Source organism: Schistocerca americana, unplaced genomic scaffold, assembly GCF_021461395.2.
Source record: "Schistocerca americana isolate TAMUIC-IGC-003095 unplaced genomic scaffold, iqSchAmer2.1 HiC_scaffold_607, whole genome shotgun sequence".
NCBI classification, from domain to species: Eukaryota; Metazoa; Arthropoda; class Insecta; order Orthoptera; family Acrididae; genus Schistocerca; species Schistocerca americana.
Genome location: NW_025726354.1, coordinates 57,501 through 60,000, shown reverse-complemented (window position 1 = coordinate 60,000; position 2,500 = coordinate 57,501). Strand labels below are relative to the sequence as shown.

The 2,500-nt window shown below is 63.2% G+C and overlaps 1 pseudogene; it reads right to left on the bottom strand.

Moving 5' to 3' along the window:
- LOC124587632 overlaps positions 1 to 2,500 on the bottom strand; it is an 8,001-nt pseudogene that overhangs the window by 3,414 nt on the left and 2,087 nt on the right.

Sequence of the window (2,500 nt, the reverse complement as noted above, 5' to 3'; positions counted from 1 at the left end):
GTCCAAGATGAAGGTGTTTTCCAACATCCCATCCCGGGGGATGAATGCCCGCTGACGTTCGTCCACAGCACATGCACGCATCAGGCGTGACGCGAGAACCTTGTGGAAGGTCCGCGCCAACACCGAGCAGACCGTAATGGGGCGAAAGTCAGCGGGGGATGTTGGTGCAGCCGTTTTGGGGAGAAGTGACGTCCGGGCGCGAAGCAGACGCTCGGGGAGGGCGCGGGCCAGGAGGAAGAGGTTCAAGAGTTTCACCAGGACTTCATGCGGCAGGCGCCGCAGCTCCGCTGGAGTCAGGCCGTCCGGCCCGGCTGCCGATCCCCTGGGCGGCAAGGCAGCAGCGACCTCCTCACGTGTGACCGGCCCCCATAGGCACTCAGGAGCGACAGGCTCCGAGTGCGGGAGAAGGCGGTCACGGATGAAGCCGGCGGTGGAGATCGGCTTCTTCGTGAAGAGGTCCGCCCAGAAGTCCAGCAGACCGGGGATGTCGGGTGGCGGCTGCAGCAGGGTGCCGTCCAGCAAGCCGCGCACGCAACGCGCACGCGACCTACGGAAGGCGTCCTGTGTCCGCGCGTATTCCCAGCGGCGCCGCTTGCGCTTCTGCAGCGGCGGGGCGGCAGGCGGCCGCTTGGATGGTTGGCGCGGCCGCTGTGTCCTGGTGATCGACCTCTCCCCCCTGGACCCGACCGACGCAAGGGCATCCGGGAGCATGCCCAGGATGACATCGGGCGGCGTGCCCCGCCCCAGACCAATGACTCGATCCAGGGCAGAGAAACGCTGGGCGGAAGCAGGTAGCCCCGCCAGATGCTCCCAGATGGCGGCGTCAGTCGGCCCCTCCGGCGGCGGCCCGGTGGTGTCGGCCGCGAAGTCCTCGGCTGCGTCGACGGGCGGCGCAGCGGCCTCGCCCGCGTCAGGCAGCGAGCTCGCTGCTCCACGGCGGGACGCCGGCTCTTCACCCCGACCGATCTCAAGTGCCTCCATGAATTGGCGGACAAGCTGCTTGTGGGCAGCTTGCCGCCGTCGGCACTTGATTGCCTCAAGCGTTCGGTCGGGGAACATCCTGGTAAGTTCTTGATTTACAAAGAAGAACCGGGCGTCCCTCTCCAGGAACAGTTCGGCCTCTGCCTTGGCGAGCGACAGGACTTCTTCCTCCGTCCACCTCGCGCGATGCCTCTCCGTCACGATCTCAGCGTTGGCGGCCGCAGGGTGTTGGCGGCGGCGATGGACCCCGAGACCGTTCTTCGTGGTAAAAGTGCGGTGGCACTCACTGCAAGCAAAGGGAGCTACACAAACTATCGCATTTTCGTTACGGCCGGTTGGCCGGATAGGTGCTGGGGTAGCTGGGGTGGCACCTTCAGCGGAAGGGCCACCATCTCTTGTTTCTTGTCGGCTGCCCCCAACTATAAAGGGATAATGCGAGGGGGGGCTGGTAACCCCCCCAAGCCCCTGGTGCGGTCTTCCACTCTGCAAAAATCAGCGGGCCCACGAGAAGGGGAGAAGACCGCAGGAGAGGAGAGGCTAAGAGGGCTAGGCCCATGTATTGCGCATCACTCTCCCTGTAACTATAACCCAAGGAAGGCACCTCGCAGCAGCAGCACGACTACATCAAGACCGCACTTCGAAAAGCCAAGTCCGGATGCAGCCACACCGCCGCCACTTGGCCACCTTAAGAGAGTCATAGTTACTCCCGCCAACCAAGAGCAACCAAGAGAGTCATAGTTACTCCCGCCGTTTACCCGCGCTTGCTTGAATTTCTTCACGTTGACATTCAGAGCACTGGGCAGAAATCACATTGCGTCAACACCCGCTAGGGCCATCGCAATGCTTTGTTTTAATTAGACAGTCGGATTCCCCCAGTCCGTGCCAGTTCTGAGTTGATCGTTGAATGGCGGCCGAAGAGAATCCGCGCACCCGCGCGCCCCCGGAGGAGCACGCTAAGGCGGACGCGGCCTCGCAGCAAGGAAGATCCGTGGGAGGCCAAGGCACGGGACCGAGCTCGGATCCTGCACGCAGGTTGAAGCACCGGGGCGCGAACGCCGCGCAGGCGCGCGCATCCTGCACCGCCGGCCAGCACGAGGCCAACCAACGGCGAGAGCAGACCACGCCCGCGCTAAACGCCCGCACTTACCGGCACCCCTACGGCACTCACCTCGCCCAGGCCCGGCACGTTAGCGCTGACCCACTTCCCGACCAAGCCCGACACGCCCCGATCCTCAGAGCCAATCCTTATCCCGAAGTTACGGATCCAATTTGCCGACTTCCCTTACCTACATTATTCTATCGACTAGAGGCTCTTCACCTTGGAGACCTGCTGCGGATATGGGTACGAACCGGCGCGACACCTCCACGTGGCCCTCTCCCGGATTTTCAAGGTCCGAGGGGAAGATCGGGACACCGCCGCAACTGCGGTGCTCTTCGCGTTCCAAACCCTATCTCCCTGCTAGAGGATTCCAGGGAACTCGAACGCTCATGCAGAAAAGAAAACTCTTCCCCGATCTCC